An 18789-nucleotide genomic window follows, 5' to 3' on the forward strand; every position below is an offset into this window, starting at 1 on the left:
TAATTAAAACAGCATGATATTAATGCCAGGATATACAAACAGACAACTAGAATTGATTTTAAAAGATCCCAGAAAGGGCTCCATGCACATATGAACATTTAATTCAAAATAATGGCAGCATTGTAGAACATTCCCAGGAGGGCAGACTTTTCAATAAATAACCCTTGGAAACAACTGGACAAAATAAGGGGAAAAAAACCAAAATGTACCCCTACCTCACATCGTATGTAAATATCAAAACTTAGTGTTGTGCAGATATAAATGTAAAAGACAAAACTATAAATTTTCAGAATGTCATAGAAGAGTATATCTTCATGACCTTGGGGTAGGAAAAAGCTTTTTAAACAGGACCCCAGAAGTAGTAAACATAAAGAAAAAAGATTTAAAGATTGGACTACATAAAAATTAAGGACTTACATTCTTCAAAAGATATCAAGAGAGTGAAAGGCAAACCAATATTCAAAAGATATAACACACATGCACATCTGAATACATAAAGAGCTCTTACAAGTCAAAAATTAAAAGCTAGCCAGTCCAAAGAGAAAATAAGTAAGAGTGGAATAGGTACTTTGTAAAGAAGATATTTTAGTGGCCAACAAATATATGAAAATATTTTGTTCTAGAAAAATCAGATAAATGCAAATTAAAATCGCAAAGAGATAATACTAGAAATCCACAAATGGCTAAAATTAAGACTTACAGCCAAGTATTAGCAAGTAAAACAACAGGAACTACCACACATTGCTAGTGACGTAATAAACTGGTACAATTGCTTTGGAAACAGTTTAGTATCAGCTGCTTAAATTGAATATACACACACACTTTAACAGGAATTCTACTACAAGGTATATATCCAGGAAAAATGTGTTCACAGGTGCAGCAAAAGACATTTACAAACATGCTGACTATTTATAAACACCTCAAACTGGAAAAGGCCCAAGTATCTATCAACATTAAAATGGATAACAGATTGTGGAAGACTCAAACAACAGAATACAACTCACCAATAAAAATGAGCCAACCACCTCTGCAACAACAAGAGGGGTGAGTCTCACAAACAGAACACTGAGCAAAAGCAGCCTGAAAAAATAAAATATTCATTGTATGGTTTGATTTATATGAAGTTCCACAAGAGGTAAGACTATAGTCTAATGATTAGAGATTTGTGCTTCAACGAAAAAAACTACAAACAGAAGAAAGCATACGTTATGAAAGTCAAAGAGTGCTTACTTTGGAGGCAGGGATGGTGATCCAGGCTTTAGTAACTGGTAGTGGACTTGATTTCCTGGTTGTTCATTTTGCATTTGATAATAATTCATTGAGTTGTATATTTGTTTTGTGTGCTTCTGAACAAAATATATTTTAAATATAAAGATGCAAATTCTTCTTGCATTAAAAAACATTTTATTTCATGTACGGAAAAGTTTTATAAGAATAAGGCATGTGTAGAATGTTCTTATCTTCTCACTCCTGTCACAGGCCACAGAACATGAGACCCTTAGGATCCCATCACCAGATATACCTAACTTGTAAAAGATTTAATCAAAATGAAAGTGAAATAGAATTTTATACTAGAAAAAATAGATAATTTACCAAGGATGACTTGAACTTTAATTACAAATTGCACATGACTTCCAAGCAAGTCTTCCCAAGGAAGGCAAGACTATAATCAGTCTCAGTGCTATACAGTGTCCCCATTGTGCAATTTGACAGGCTGGTAATTAACATGGTCACAACTATAGCTATCAAGCATGAAAGCAATGCTGAGTGTGTTTCTGACCCAGCTGCTATCAGCATGGGGTAGAAGAATTGAAAATATTGCCAAGAAATCAATCTCTTCCATCAAAACTGAGTCAACTCTGAGCAGTAGTTCAGTAGTTTTACAAGAACAAACACAACCTCAACCAATTGCCGCCTAGAACATTAATACAGAGGGCTCCATTTCATTTTCTTCATCTATAGTTTATGGGCAGGTGTTCTAAATGTCTGCCAAGAAAGTAGTATAAGGTGTTTCAGGAAGCAGGACAGAGGTGAATGGCATCTTTCTAAGTACACAAAAGAAATATATCAATTGTCAATTAGGACCATTCCTTGATCTGCAAGACTTGTTTTTTTTTTTTTTTATTAGATAAAGCTTTCCATTTCTAGAAATTAAGAATGACTGTTACTGCAACACCAAGTGGGCAGTAGTGGGTCGTAAGTAGGGGAGAAGAAAAAAGATGCCAGAAATCTTTGGCAGAATTGTGAATGGAGACCAAGAAGACTGGCCAAGAAATTAACCAGTTTGGGTTATGTCATCTAAGTGGCTAACTCCGTGGTATGCAGAGCCCAGGCCAAAAAAAAAAGAAAAAAAAGAAAAGAAAAAAATGCAGCACCCTTTCAATAAAAACAATTTCATTAAAAATACATTACAAAAATTCATGGACCTGTGAAAGATACAGGAAGCAGGACAGGACATAAGAACATTTTAACTACAATGCAAGCCTGAGAAAGTCTTGTCCAACCTGGAAGGGAGCTCAAGGGGAAGTATTGGCTATTGCAGGAGTCTGCGTCAGGCCAAAATGCCCAGGCCTTAAACACTTCGCTTATTCAGTCACCAGTTGTGAGCTTCCTTGCAAAGCATGTGACCTGGAGTGGAACAACTCGGCACAGCCAAGGCAAGTCCTGAAGGACTGAGAGCTGAGGGTCCTCTGCTGTCTTGGACACCTGCAGCTGAGCAGCCAGTTCTCTAAAGAGCCATCTGCAGGATATATCTATGTCACCAATGTCCAGCCCTGGGACTACTTGGACTGGCTTCTTCATAAACGTTCAGAAGACAGCCTCTTCAGGGTGGCTGTGGGCATCTTTTTCTGAAGGGAAACTTGGTAGAGGGAGGCTGTGGAAGTTAGTCCTAGGAAGGCTAATACTCATTGTCCTGCTTTGCCGTCCATTCTAGAGCCCCTCACCCTCAGTTACCAATTCCACTGACGCTGATGGCTCTCCTGGTCAGCCTGGGCTACTAGAACAACACACCATGTACTAAGTGGCTTAAACAATGGACATTGGTTTCTCAGAGTTCTGGAGGCTAGAAAGTCCAAGATCAAGGTGCCCGGCAATTCAGTTCCTGATGAGGGCTCTCCTCTTGGCTTGCAGATGGCCACCTTCCTGCTATGCCTTTACATGGCAGAGAGAGAGCTCTTCCTCTTTGTATAAGGGCACTATTCCCACCATGAAGGGGCCATCCTCACGACCTCATCTAAACCTAATTATCTCCCAAAGGTCTCATCTCCAAATACCATCATATTAGGGGTTAGGATTTTAACATATGAATTAGTCGGGGGGACAATTCAGTCCATAGCAGTGGCTTACCTGATGTCATAACACACACACTCATCTCCAGGGTGAACCAAGAGACACTCAAATAGATCACCTGATTTTGTACAGGATCATTCACACACCACAGAAAGGGGGAGAAGCACCCTGCTCCTGCTAGTGGGTGCCATGAGGTCTTGTGCTGTCTGTTTATGCAGCATTTTCACACTTTCTGAATCTGTCTGTGCTCGATCCTGGCTGTAACTCTTCCATCTTATAATGGATTATTGTTGGTACTACCTAACTTTATGACTTAGTGGGACTTACAGGACCCAGCTCGTGATCATTAGTTCTGTCCACATGGTCACTGGTAGTCCCACGGACAGGCCGAGAGTTATTTTCGAAAGGCATTTAATTCCCTGACACAAATGTTATGGCCTTTTTCCAGAACCCGGAGAACATATGTTGTAATTCTACCACTGGTACTTGTCACAAAATCAATATGGTGCCTTTTCCTAGCACTGATAACTCCAGCACAGAGGTTCTGACTGATTGCAAAGTCCAAAAAAGCAGGGCTGTTTGTCCACAGCCCTGATCTGCTCAGAGCCCTCCATGACTCTGTCTACACTCAAAGCTAGCAATTTTTTTTCCATCACTTTGTGTATCAGCTGAGCAGTATCCCTAAGCGATATGTGCTTCCTCCAGAACACAAAGGGACCTGTCAGACATTGTGTTTTCTTATTCATGGTAGAAGCAGCAATATGTAAATTATCTTTTACTTTGGATGAGGATAAACTGGCAGGCCCTTGACCACTGAACTTCTAAATTTTACTCAAGTGGCTACTCCTTGAATCTTCTCAGGGTTTACATTTTACCCTCTGCAGCAATGTATCTTCCCAACCCTATAGCAGGGCTGGCTACTTCTTGCTTGTCCAGTCAGATCAATGTAATATTATTGACACAATGAATCAATGTAATAGTCTTCAGTCTATCAGAAATGGTCCAGACATAATGTAGTTGGACTACATTATGACAGAGAGTAAGAGAGTTAACACACACATGGAGCATGACTCTGTAGATATAGGCTACATTAATCTCCTCCAAAAAAGACGCTATCTCTGGCATGGTGGCTATGATTAGAGCTACAATGCATTTGAGTTTGCAGGAATGCACAGTCATGGTACAATATCCATCAAGTTTCTGCAGTGGCTGACCTGATGAATTAATAGGTATACCACCATCTCTTCATCTTTTAGATCTTTAATCGTAGTTCTAACCTCCTCCATCCAAGCTCTATTTCCTGTAATGCACTATTGTTTTTTATTTACTATCTTGTTTTATTTGGTCATTAACCCACATACCAAAGACTTAATATATGATAGTGTTAATTACCAAGCATGTCAATCCCAATTATATATTCAAAGAATAAATAAATGACCATTAGATGGGTTTGGACCCAGCATAAACTGAACCCTGACCAGCATTCCATTTTTCATCTGATCCCATATGTCCCTGCTCTAACAGGGGGGCATGGAGACAGAGTGTCAAGGTCAATTCAGACCCTATTTCCAAGAGTTCTCAAATGCCTGGGTATGCCCCTTTACCGTGTGTGTCACTGTTGAATGAATGGCCATAGGTAATATTGAAGGACTGGAGGAATAAGTATGGTAGGTATCTGAATTGGTGTTGCAGCGTATTGATGACTTCTTTAGTGAATGGATTCCAGGTCTGAAAACTAGAAATATTTGTGGGCTGACCATCTGAGCTCCTGCTTATCCATTCTTTTTTATTTTTATTATATATTTTCAAAGTACCCTTTGTTACTGGTGCCCAAATGTTTCTCCCTTTGTGATGCTGTGTTCAAGTAACCATCTTCACAACCTTTTATGTCAACTTCCCTAGCCTACTACTCCAACAGCTACAATAATTGAGACTGACTTCTAGTGGTTAAGCATTACCACCTACTCCACATTGTTTCTGAATCTTATCATCATTATGGTTATGAGGGAGCCTGGTTTTTAATGCCTTATCCTACATTAAGCCTTGGTTACAGGGGAGAGTCATCAGGGGACAACTTTAGGGAAGCTAAGACACTCACCAGCACATTCTTTATGGTTTTAGTAAATGGTGTGTCTTTTGAGCCTTCCTATGGAACATAATCATCTGGAGGGTTTTCTAGCCACACATGGTATATCCATTCCAGTGTTCCTACTTCTCTGAGCCTTTAAATCTCTTCCTCTACCATCTGGCACAGTGATTCTAACATTTCAACTTCACTCAGTACAGGCCATCACTTCTTGTATACTTCCAGGAGCCATGATAATAGCAAGTTCTCACCAATCCCTTCCAAATCAATAAATTCTGAATCCAATTTTATGTTAAGGACCACATTGATCAAACAACCTCAGAATCCACTCTCATGCCGACTTCCCCCATTAGTGCCAATATATACGTCCCCTAGTTGTACTGCTCCTTTACGTATAGTCTCTTCTTTCCCTATCAGATGCAGACTGTGTCTGCTAGAGGTATGTTATCACTTAACCCTAGTTACAGCTCTGAAAGGAATGGCCAGGAGGAAAAATGAGAAAAGATTATGGAGAGGTGAGGGGTTGGGGCAGGGGGGACACATGTGCACCTTGCGCACTGTCTTATAGCAGGCAGATTCCCAAAGGAAGATGTTAACACCATCTCCAGCCTTGGAAGAGTCTGCAGAAACAAAACCTTGAGGAGCATCCACCCAGATCTCTCCAACCTTTTTTACTGGGGCCCCAGGTTTTCCTCATCAGGGTCCTAACCTTGACATAACAGATTTGACTTAGTTGGGTTTTAATCATCTTTGAAGGTTAGTCCTTGGTCCTCTACTTTCTTCACTCTCTGTCTAAAAGTGTTGAGAACTTCTTTATGTGCAACAGAAGAGGCCCTTTGGCTTCACATCTAGCTTTCTATTACCTTTTACTTCCTGTCATATCTTCATTGTCTTTCTGAGGAGCACGAGTGGAATTTAGCAATACCCACCCAACCCCATTATCTTTATAGTTACCATTTTCTCTAAACATTTCAAAGTCCTCATACATTCCCTCCCATTGGCACACCCTCCCAACTCATCACCAGTTAAAGTTTTAACAATTGGACTTCCACCTATAACCAGGGATGAGGACCTCACTACCAGTCAGGCTGTGAGTGATCAAGCTCCAAAACCCCATCTCAACACCTACTTTCTTAGACACTCCTGATCCCAACTGTTAGAAGTTTAGTTCCTTCGACAAAGACTCTGGGATGCAGTTTGGCGGTTCAAGGTAGTTATTAGGGATCAATACTTGTGAAGAAAATGAGGAGGAAAAAGGACTAGACAGAAAACAAAGTAAGAACGTGACATATCTGATAAAGCCTTGCTCAACACAACAAAGAGATCTGGAGCAAAATTTGCCTGTCCTAGTTTCTCACATTGGGTGAAAAAGGACCTCTGTGTACCTGCCTTTGTCAGCTGTTAAATGCAGATACCTAGGCAATCCATGACCTCAGTGAAGTTTTCTTTCTGCAGCTGAACCCAACCCTGAAGGAATTATGATATGAAAGTGTTTGGCTGACTGCACTGCCCATAGCTGGGCAACAAGTCCTGCCTTGAACTGGGATTAGGGTAGCACAGATCTTCTTGTCTATAATAATAGATTAAAATTTAGATGTGAGAGTAAATGAGTCCCTAACGTTAAGACTACAAATAATGAATGAAAGAAGGATAAAAAATAATTTTAAAAAACTACAAAGAGAAGGGAATTTCTTCAACCTGATAAAGGGTATCTATGAGAAATGCACAGTTAACATCATATCTATTGGCAAAAGTCTGACAGCATCATGCATAAGAACAACAACAAGACAAGGATGTCTGCTCTTATCTCTTCTATTAGACATTGTACGCAAGGTTCATTCCAGGTACATTAGGCAAGAAAAAGAGATAAAATTCATCCAGATTTGAAAAGAAGGAATAAAACATCTTGTTTCATAGATAACACTGTCATATATTAGAAAATTCTAAGGAATCCACCAAAAAACTCTTAGAACTAATAAATGAGTCCAGCAAGGTTGCAGGATGCAAGATCAATATACTAAAATCAATTGTATCTTATTGTGTACACTAGCAGTAAACAACCTGAAAATGAAAGTAATAAAATAATGCTATTTACAATAGTATCAAAAAGAATTAAATGCTTAGAAGTAAATTTCACTAAAGAATTGTGAAACTTCTACATTGATACATACAAAACATTACTGAAGGAAATAAAAAAAAATACCAAAATAAATGGAAAGTCATTCCGTGTCCATGGATAAGAAGATTCAATATTGTTAAGATGGCAACATTCACCCAATTAATCTACAGAATCAGTGCCATTCCTATCAAAATTCCAGTGTCTTTCTTCCAATGTCTTTTTTTTTTTTGAAAAGTCAATCATCAAATTCATTTCGTTGCAACCAAACCAACTTTGAGATAGCCACACAAAGGAGTACCACTCCATACTAAAAATAAGTAAACTGCATACAATAACTTGATGAATATCAAAAATTTATGTTAAGTGAAATTAAAAGATACAAAACAATTTTTACTGGATGATTTATTTATATGAAGTTTAAGAACAAACAAAACTAATTTAGAGCAGTAAAAACTGGAACAGCAATCACTGAATGACTAGAAGCAAATGTGAGGGAAGTTTCTGGGCTGATGAAAATATTCTATATTTTAATCAGGGTGTCAGACACTTGTCTGTTAACATTTATCAAAGCTGATCAATAGGTACAGATCTATGCATTCCACCTTATGTAAATTATGCCTCAATTTTTTTTTAAGTACAAAGCCAATTCACTCAATGATCAATTTTCTGAATGCCAATTCTTTAGTTGCGGGCTGTCCTTTTTCTCTCCTCCTTCCTTGAATCTGATTTTGCTCTTTCATATACAAATGAGTGGACTTGAACTGAAACCAGGTAGCTGCCCCTCTATTTTTTTCACATTTATGACCTGCACCTGCCTTAGAAGCTCTCAAATCTTCAAACAGGTTTCAGACAGTTTGTGGCAGCTATTTCATGCCAAACTATAGAAAGGGGAGTAAAGGCAGACAAGACATGAAGACAGGAGATAAGAGATGACAGTAAACTTTCTTTAAATGAAAGTTCATGCATTTTCATATAAAACATCCTCACAGGGAAAAGACTCGAGGACAGTGCAGCAGCAGAGGATGGGGCCAGACCACATAAGAAGAAAGCTAAATCTTCAAGAAGTTCTTAGAAAAGAGTTTTAGAAAATGCTTCCTCATTTGAAATCAAAATATGACTCCCTGTGACGTCTGTACCTCCATGTGAGTATAGGGGAAAAAATAAATACTTAAAAAAAAAAAAAACCTCTTTTTAAAAGTTTCTACTAGATTAAAATTTTAGTAACTATTGGTGATTTTTAAAAATTCTTTTTCTAGATTCCTCTTTTTTTATGGGGTACATTTGCATGATAATGCTTTAAAAAATGTCCCAAACCTTTACTGCATAATGTAATATGTATGGCTTACTCTGTGGAGCACATATTGTATATCTACTTACGTCTCTCTTGTTTATCTTGTGATGAAAGTGATGACATTTTGCTAAGATTTACTTTGAGATCTAATTGGCAAATATATTTCACACTTCATTTAGTCTTTTATGAAATGTGGCAAGGCTTTTGGTTTTTTGTTTGTTTTCTTTTACTTTTTTTTGAAAAATGTTTATAGTATGCCTTGCCCTGAAGAGACCTTATATTTCAGAAAATCACACAGAAAACTAAAAGATATAACAACCCAATATCAACAAAATAACTGCAACGTGGATGTTTGAGGTTTTCTTGGATGGCTAAATGACAAAGAAAAATAAATTTACTACTCTGATTTTATTCTTCAAGAGAGTAACCATATTTCACACTATAAAAGTAGTACTTTGCTACAGCAAAGCCATAATCCCATAATCAGACATTATTTTCTTCACTTTTAAATGATGGTCTTTAAAACTCTAATCATGTAATTTGGGGATTGCTTGATTTACTTACTGCTAATTACAAGCAAGCCCTTTAATAATTTAAATGTTTCCTGATTTTTAAAAAAATCTGGCATTTAATAACATGGAAATTTCTGTACTTCTAGTTTTGTTGGGATGTTGTGCAATTTCAAACAGCATAACATTAAAGAGCAATATAGTGGGAAAAATATTTGCAATAAATATAATAAACCACAACCATATCTTCCAGAAGAATGTAGCATTCAGGCAGTTCACAAGAGGAGAATGACAAATGATTAATAAACATGTGGAGAAATGTTCCTCTTAGAACCAAATGTACAATAAAGTAGTCTAACACCATTTAAGCCCAGCAATTTGACAAAGATTATTAAAATTTTGATATTTACTGTTCAATAGGATGCAATAAACTGGCTGGAAGAAATTTAAATTGAAATAAGCTCTTTAGAATACTGTGGCTAAGTATGTCAAGAGTCTTAGAATTATTCATATCCTTTGATATAGCAATTCAATCTCTAGTAATTCATCCAAAGGAAAAACCGGACTGCGAGCACAAGGATGATCATAGCAGATATCTGTTAGTGTTAAATTATTAAAATTTAAAATTTGTGGTAACCTAAATGCCCCAAACTTGGGGACTAACGTAAATTTAAAAGAGACTGTATCTGATGAAATGCCATGCAATCCAAAAATCTCATTTTCCAAGACTAAATGATATGAGTCAATGCTCACACTTCATTGCTAAGTGAAAAAAGCAAAGAACAAAACAAAACAAAAACAAAGCCACATACGCAGTTTGACCAGCTTTGTGTAAGTACTCGCTCTCTTTCCTGAGTAATTCAGGTAGAAATCAATTGTCCTTAAAAGACTGTATTCTAAATTCGCACAGACTGGGTCAGAATACACAGTTGCAAAGGAAGGCCTCTGAAGGGCAGAGTGGGCCCCTGCCACCGACTGCCACCTGGGGAGAAGGACGCCCCCATGCCTTCTCTCACTGAGATTTGTCACTTGGTTGAATATGTTGGCTTAAAAGGAGAATTCAAAAATATAAATGGACAGACGGGGAGGCTGACAGATGGATATTCTTTCACCAATCTTCTTATGTATGACCAAAGCCTAGTCCTTATATAGGAGTCTGTTAAATGTAATTCAGTGCCTTCTTTATAAAGAAACCACATACAAAATAAAAGCTCTGTGGTTTCCAGTTGTAGGGTTCTTTAAAGCTAGAAGACCAGTTTAGAGTCTTTTTAAGTGTTTCTTATCCCTTTGTTTCCTAATAATTTACATTTGACTCACCCAATCTTAATTTGACAGAAATTTCTTTTTAGTGACTTCCATTATCATGTATTTTTAGCCTTAAAAATACAATAACTAATTTTTTTGTCTACTTAAGTCCCATTTATATACAGGGATTTAATTTTAATTTGAGTTACTATATACCAAAAATCTAAAATGTGTGGCAGTAGCTTAGTGATCAGATCAGATGGAGAGGAAAGTGAAATAAGAGGAAGGAATAATTACAATTTATTTAATAAAGTGCTCAACAGTTGGGAGAAAGAATAGCAAGACTAAACGTATCTCCAAATAGCCAAGTAAACACCAAACGCCACTGTGGAGCTGAAGCTTAACACATGATTAACTCTGAAGAATACAGATTATTAGCTCCAACACAGAGATTCACAGTAGGAAACCTACAGACAGATATCCTTTGCTAACAGTGCTTATCGTTAACTGATAAACAGTTGAAGTTCCTTTCCAGGTTCAGGGAAAAGAATATGGGTTGTAATTTAGGAAAACTGCTACTTTTTAGAACATGCTGTTTTGTTTTTCTGCATATAATTTCCATTAAGGTCATAAATTGTCTCGATATCATATCTAGTGGGAATTTAGAAAACACCATGTCCCCTCTATTTGCAGCCCCCTTTCTGTTCCCCACAGGCTACATGACTTTTAATCTAGTTATATACTATTTAGGGAAAAGCCAAGTAGAGAAAGGCAGAAGTAGATGGAAGGGAAACAGTGGAACTGTCACAAAGAAGGCTGGGTGAATTTATTCTCCTGCTTTGAAGACTCCAAAAAGAACACATGTGTGTTCTTGGTTGATCAAGGTGGGAGAGCCCAATTTAAGCTAACTACATCATATACAAAATAGCTTCTTAACCCAGGCACTTAAATGAGATATAAGGGTGATACCAGGCATTAATGGCTATAAAATTTTACAATGAGTTTTCCTACAATAAAGACAAATTTATCATAGTTAAAAATTGGGTTTTAATGATATTTGTGTGGCTTTTTCATAAACTTTATTGGGACAAAATTCTCCATGGGTGTCTCATGTTTCTTCATGTCTTATGAGCAGATTTACTGATAGATCTTTTCTGGGGCTATCTTTTGAAGGGTGTTTGGATAGCAAAGAGCCATGGAAGACAGATATATTGTCTCTGAAGCAGAGGGCAGATTTGTTTACTGTCTAGTATAATAAAGATAATATTTCCCTTTACAGCAAAGATTGGGCAGGTCTGCTTCATCCATCTTACAGAAGACTGGGGCTTCCTAAGCTTGGGGTTCCTCAGCTGTGATGCAAATGCACTACCTGCAGAGCATGTACCAGGGCCCCCTCTACACTGCTCCTGTGGGGCTTGGTGAAGGGTGGGGAAAGGAATCAGGAGCAAACTAAAACTCAGGCTGTCTGCCATGCCTAGAGTAATAAAGTCCTTTGTCTCTGACCCAAGAGTTTCATGTCTCCTGTTTCAGTATCCGTGAAACTGCTGTAGGCTGACATGTTAGTTTGCAAATAGGATAAAATTTCAAACCCTTCCAAGTTCTTACTAAGTTCTGAATTTAAAATTAAGGTTTTAGCACATATGACCTCATCTGCCTGTAAACAGTGCTCTGTATTAGTAACACCTCTTAATATTACCAGGTGGGCAATATAAATACATTGATTCAGAAGTTTTCTAGTTTTAGTAGATTCACTGGAATGTAAACTTCAAAGATGATAGTTTCTTTTCTGAAATATGACTAGCTGGACAGTCAAAAATAAGAATCCTGATGGAATTTTTCTTTGATATCATTTTCCAGCAGGAGACTTGGAGTTTTGAAAAACCATATGTTCACTTTGATAGTTCTGTGAACTTTTAAATCTCCAGCATTCAGAGAAAAGAATTGGCAAAAAAGAAGGGTAGTTTGGCCATCCTTACCTGGGTCCAACTGCAAAGGGACTGTCACCTAGCTCATACCTCTGAAAACTCTTCTCTCTGGTCCCAGTTCAGATCCCTGGCAAGCTGTGTACGGTTTGTCATAAAATGGACATCGCTCCAGTCAAGGCGCACGTGCACTGCCAAGAATAAAAGATAAGTTTGATGACATTTTAACTTTTGTTTCCCATATTCAGCTGAAACTGGGGTTTGGGGATGAAACGTGCATTCCCCATTCAGGGCATTCACAAATCCTTGAACGGATTCATCTTGAGCCATAAACATCTCACCTATATTCCTGCTACTGCATCCTAATTTAGCTTCCTGATCTCACCACTGCCTTCCAACAATTTAGTCTACAGTCAGCCACCACATAATTTTAAACTTTCTATAAAAAAAATGACTACTTTGAGTACATATTCCATAATTCTTAAGTGGCTCTTAATCAACAAACCTGTACAGTACGTTAAATCCATTCAGTTTCTTTGGCATACGTTTGGTGCACATACAAGGAAGGAATATTGCTCAGGGTTAAACATTCTATTAGGACTTAACTGAGTTTTTATATATGGCTGAAGTGAGCGTTGGTTTACACCTGCTTTCAGAACATTCCAAGGTGAAATCATTGTGCCTCTGCTCTCTGGTTAAAATGTGTGAACCTCAGTTGCACATCCATTCAGATGCTGGGTCCAGCTCCAAATTACATTTTAGCTGGAATGTTGCTATTTCCCACAGGTAGCCTCTACCCATCTCAGTGCAGAGATAGAGGCTTCCTGGGAAGACGTGTTTTCATCGAACTTCTCAACTTTAAATCTTCTAGCCCTTTCAAAACACATGTTTTGCACTTAATCAACAATCAAAAAAAGCTGTACTCCTAGTACTGGTCAAAGAGTAAAACTGAAAAGTCACTGCTGATCAATAGCTATCACAAATAAGCTGGACAAACTATTACAAATAGTTGTCTGAAGAACAGGTGGTCCATTTATTTATCTACTTGAAAGTATCTCCCAGAATTGAATCTGATCATTGAAGAACTCAGAAACTTTTAGCTGGCTCAAAGCTTTATTGTGAGATAAATTTGGTGTTAGGCAATTATTCTATTTTGTTATCATTTTTAAAAAATAATAATAATGAGCTATATTTCAGCAATAATGATAGCTTATTATTATGTGTTGGCTCTGTGCCAGGTACTAAGAATCACGTGCATGAGATTACATTTAGTCCTCACCGCACACATTTGAGTTAACAACTATTGTTTTCCCTACTTGAACAATGAGGAAGCAAGGCCACAAGGAGATTGAGGAATTTGCTTAAGGTCACTCAGCATGTCAATGGTGGTAGGAAAACTTGAGCCCAATTTTCAGAACCCATTCCTTTAATCAGTACAGAAACTACTACTTCTGTAATGACTTTCAGGAGATCATGAAGAATATTTTTTATTACATGAGGACCCATGGAAGAACTAGCTCTTTCATCTCAGTAAAAAGAAAGTGTCATTCTCCTTTGGAGCCAGAAATTCTTCCCAATTTTCTAGACCTTGTAAATTTTGTCAGTGATAATTTATTCATTTTTTGTATTGCTTTTTAAAAATTTGAACCCATAGTCATTCATATCTGAGAAATTGACAACTTTAGACACATATGTATTGAGTTTGAATGTCATCACACTTTCCTTTTGTCTGTTAAATATAAATATAAATACATTTATAATCAGTATTATATTAGTAAGCAGAAATATATTGACACACACACACATAGAGAGAGAGATAGAGACATAGATGTGATGTCTCAAAGACATTTAGCTAATTGGTGATTGTCAGGGACCTAAGTTGCTGGTCTCCAAACTCTCTTTCTATTGTGCTATCCTGTATTATTTCTTGATGGAGAAGAGGAAGACAAAAAAAAGAAAAGAAAAGAAAAGAAAACAAAGAAAATTAAGACAAAACATGCCTCCAAAGAGTTGAGAAAACACCAGAGACCACAACTGTGGATTATTACACAGTTAATTCTGAAAAATTAGGATCATTAACTGCAACTATCTAGCACGTGTGTGTGTGTGTATGTGTGTGTGTGTGTATACATTTGTAGAAGAGAAGGAAGGAAGGAAGAAAAAAATTTAAGTCATTTGTTAAATTTTAAATATCTCTTCTTATCTCATTTTGTGGTTAAGATGAATTGAGATTTCACTTAAGAAACTGAATCATTTAATATCATGTCTGCCCAGTCCCTCTGCAAAGAGGATTTCTCTGTTATGCCTATGTTACCATTGTTCACCCTCTGTAAATCCACACTTCTTGTCACTGGAATTGTACCAGGAGTGAGCACCTGACCCCAAGGTAGCCCATCCGTCAGTGTGTACATGACTCATGGCCAGGGGAAGTGATAATTTTGCTAAGCAGACTTGTCTCCCTTAGTCAATGGAACAGGGAATATTGAGAGACTATGTTGGTTAGCAATGGATCTAAGGGTAAAACATATCATGTGATGGTGTCAGGATGTGGCAAGCAGAAGTAGATGAAGACTGAAGAGGGGTGTTAGCAGGGGCACATGGGACTTTACTTTCTATGAAGTGACAATGAAATCCAGATGGAGTTGTATTGTTCAGTTCTCACTCACATGGAAGTTACTTGCCGGGTTTGTGAATAGATCCCCCTTCCCTCACCTAAAACGGGCCACCTGCAGGCAGCTGAGGAAAAACAGAAGTACACAGGAAGCACAGAAAAGAGAGGAAGTCAGTCAGCCCAGAAAGAGAGAGGCAGGCAGAATGGAGAGAAAACAGAGGCCAATCCAGACTGTTTCTATGCCTCACATTTTGCTGAGTGATTCTCCTTCAGTTCTCTGAAATAAATGGCTTAACACAGAAACAGAAAATTGTAATATCTTTCTGGAAAATTCTGATTTACCAGATTTGGGAACATGTGTTAAACTATTAACCTATATTTGCAACTTATTGTGAGTTAGTTTATAAGGTAATTATTTTTCCAAGAACAAGGGACTGACAGAACTAACTGACAGTTAACAGGAGTTTAACCAAGAGCAACGTTAACCTCGGAGAAACATGAGATTCCTAGGTGAGATTCCACAGCAGATCATCATCCAGGCAGAAAAATGCACAAGAGTACTCAAAAGATGAGAGAGAGAATTCAAGATTTAAACATCAGGAAAGCATTGGCACACGAGCTCCAATGCCATCGGCTCCTGTCTCCATTGGGAGTCTGCTTCTCTGTCCGGATCTTCCTCTTGTATGACCATCCCACAGACAAGCACATCTTCACAGTCCATGTGATGTAACAAGCAACCAATAACCCATGGGCCCCCTGTATTATAATCTTGGAACTGAGGATAAATTGACTCCAGCGTTCACCTATATTCCTGGGCAATGAACTCAATAGCCCAAATGGGTCAAGATCTCATCTCTGGTCCAACCAACAGCGACAATGGAAAGTAAAACTGTGTAGCAATAATCGGCAACTCTTACTGCACCCATGTAAATGGAGGGGGAGAGGGTTCCTAGAGAAGAGCTTTTCAATCAAGGACACAATAGCTGGATACTAAAGGATACAATGCAACTAGCAAATATAATTAGAGTCCGCATGGAACCCACCCTATTCTCTTTATCTCGAAAGCAATTCAGGCAGTCCTCTTCCTCACTCTCTGTACTCACCGTGATACATTCTGCCCAGTTCACTTAGATGCTGTGCGATATATGGAGGCTGCTAATAATATTTAAAGGAATTGATTGCACTTATTTTATAGTGATGGCAAAGTCAATAAGAAACTCTTTTAAAAATAATTTAGCAATGTTTATCAAGAACAATTGTTATCAGGCATATGTTTTCTCTCTAAATCTTTATAGAGAAAAAATAAGAAAATAAAAATAAGAAAAAATAGAAATAGAAATGTTTAAAATAAGAAAATAATAATAAAAGGGAATAAAAGCTAAACAATGGTGAACATATTGGTATTACTGGCTCCCTTCCCCACTCACTTTCCATTGTCTCACAAGGAGCCTCAGTAATTTCTCTTCTGTATCTTTCACATACTTCTGCACTTTCTCGGAAGTTTGGTCTTGGCTGAAGTTTTAATGTCACCCTGTACCTCAGGCTTTTGACGTATATTTTTACAAAACCACTTATTCTCTAAAAAGGGATTTTAGTGCCTGTTCTTAATATTATTTGTGATTACAAAAGATCGATAAAACTTAACTGTCAAATACTACAGAAACAGGCAGTCATAGCCACTACTGAGGTTATTTTAAAACTAACAGGGACATGATTGCTGATTCTCATAAACAAATGTTGGAACGAAATGCTGGTGTGAATTCAAAACCGCATCTTTGCAGTGATTACAATTACTTACATATGACATGGGTGCTTGAAGGAAGAAGGAAAAAACAAAAAAAAAAACTAATTAAAAATGGTTTAACAGTGGATTTTTGAGTGAATATGTTTCTTTCAGGATTGTTGCTCTTATTATCATTTTCTTTGCCTAATAAATACATTTAAATGAAAAAAGTGGCAGACAAGGAGTTACAAACAAGACAGAGTAAGTCATTTACCCAGAGCCTTGAGTCACCATGGATCGCTTGGGTCGGGAGACCCTCAGGGAGCCTCAGGGCTCCTCCCCTGCCCCCTCCCACCACACACTCCACAAATTGGCCAGAGTGCTGCAAGGGACATTTGCATCAAAAATTTTAGATCATCTTCTGAAGGAACAGAAATGTTTCTACTCATTACCCACAAATTCCTCCTTTTCTTTCTAATCCTAGGGAAGTAATTCCTCTAGACATCCCAGTAAGTTTCTAAACATGTGCGTCCCCTTGAATGCCATTTTTCTGACTTACCAAAGCACTGTATAGAAAAATGCATAACAAGTTTTAGCAATTTATTCCCCACATTTAGACTGATAGTGGCCAAATATCTTGAAATTTTCAGACCTGGAACATTAAGATTCCTGTTTGGTAGCCCTTCCAATACAACCTCCTTCACGTGTATTGATAGGAAGCAATTTTACCTCCTAAACTCCAGCTTAATACTCCTCCTTGGATACAAAAGCATACACCTCTACAAAGCTAAGATAAAATGAACCCTGTGTGCACTGATATGACTAAAACGTCAAAACCAGAATTTAAACACTGCTTCTTTTAAGATGATATCTGATTCAATTGCCCCATCATTATTTTATTTTATTTTATTTTATTTTATTTTATTTTATTTTATTTTATTTTATTTTATTTTATTTTGTTTTGTTTTGTTTTGTTTTATTTCAACTTACTTTATTTTTGCTGTTCCTCTTTTGATAGATAATGGGAAAAGGGAGGAAGGGAGGAGAAAGGATACAAGCCTGCACTTACTGAGCAGAGAAATAGAACCAAAATAACTTCAGCTATTGTATTCTTTGTCATCAAAGGACCTTTCCACCACCACCAAAGGTGATTTTGTTTCAGGCTGAGAACAATTTGTCTCCATTTGCTTTAGAAGATTCTCTTGCTTTAAGTAAGTGGGGCTGTGGGTGGAGGTGGACACTCTGTTCTGAATGTTCTTGGGCAAAATTACAGATTTTAGGTTAAATGAACCTAGGAACATACCCAGCACTCTTCTGCATTTAGCATATTAAACAAAGAGAAAGAAAACACAGGTAACATTTTTTTTTATAGCTTCACATGCTTCTCCTCTTTGGCAGTGGTTTTTCTAGTAGCCTCAATTCATTTTTAAACTCCAAAAAAAAATACCAAGGACAGGTGAGCCTATAATCTTGCATCACAAGCCAGTGAATTTACTTGGAACAAAGTTTTTAGTATAGGCTGGTTGTGTTTTGTGATGCGAGGCTATAGAAGTGTCCCTGACACAGTCAACTCTCCCTTTCTTGGAGAATGGAAGCCTTCAGTAGCTGAGGTAGTTAGTCTACAGCTGTGCTCCTTCGGAGACATTAACACTGTAACCCTTAATACACTGTCTTATGCCTGGACTAACCTCTGAAGCAATCTCTGTGACAGGAGGCACCAAGTTACCACGATAAGCTAAAACAACTCTGGAGGATGTAAAAAGATTAACACCCCATTCCCGTCTCCCCAGACTGCCTGGCTGGCACATTATGTTCTGAGAAATGAGCTGGGAAAACAACCATAACTTGTAATAAATTTTCAATGAATGAATGGAAAATCCACCAGGTACCACTAAATAAATAATTGTATTTATCTGGGCAATATTTTTAACCAATTTATTTTGGAAGGTACTCTGCTTTCTAAATTTCTGAACAGATTATTTTTTTCTTTTT

This window comes from Camelus dromedarius, chromosome 1 (genome assembly GCF_036321535.1).
Source record: "Camelus dromedarius isolate mCamDro1 chromosome 1, mCamDro1.pat, whole genome shotgun sequence".
Lineage (NCBI taxonomy): Eukaryota > Metazoa > Chordata > Mammalia > Artiodactyla > Camelidae > Camelus > Camelus dromedarius.